Source organism: Mizuhopecten yessoensis, unplaced genomic scaffold (assembly GCF_002113885.1).
Source record: "Mizuhopecten yessoensis strain PY_sf001 unplaced genomic scaffold, ASM211388v2 scaffold1323, whole genome shotgun sequence".
NCBI classification, from domain to species: Eukaryota; Metazoa; Mollusca; class Bivalvia; order Pectinida; family Pectinidae; genus Mizuhopecten; species Mizuhopecten yessoensis.
The window spans coordinates 3327-3605 of NW_018403989.1; the positions used below are offsets into that span (position 1 = coordinate 3327).

Below are 279 nucleotides of genomic sequence, written 5' to 3' on the forward strand. Positions count from 1 at the left end.
CCACCAACAACCAGTATCAGAGCAAGGTCCTCTATCAGTACCCACAAACAACCAGTATCAGAGCAAGGTCCTCTATCAGTACCCCACCAACAACCAAAACAAGGTTCTCTATCAGTACTCCACCAACAACCAGTATCAGAGCAAGGTCCTCTATCAGTACCCCACCAACAACCAATACAAGGTTCTCTATCAGTACTCAACCAACAACCAGTACATGGTTCTCTATTAGTACCACACCAACAACCAGTATCAGAGCAAGGTCCTCTATCAGTACCCCAC

The 279-nt window shown here is 46.2% G+C and overlaps 1 long non-coding RNA gene across 4 annotated transcripts in view; it reads left to right on the forward strand.

Annotated features, from left to right (window-relative positions):
- Positions 1-273, forward strand: part of LOC110460088 — a 2171-nt gene extending 1898 nt beyond the window's left edge. For 2 of the 4 annotated variants that reach the window (XR_002463970.1, XR_002463972.1), the window contains exon 3: positions 68-273. This is a non-coding gene — a long non-coding RNA (uncharacterized LOC110460088). The other 2 variants (XR_002463971.1, XR_002463973.1) reach the window with 2 other exon arrangements.
- The last annotated feature ends 6 nt before the right edge of the window (positions 274-279 follow it).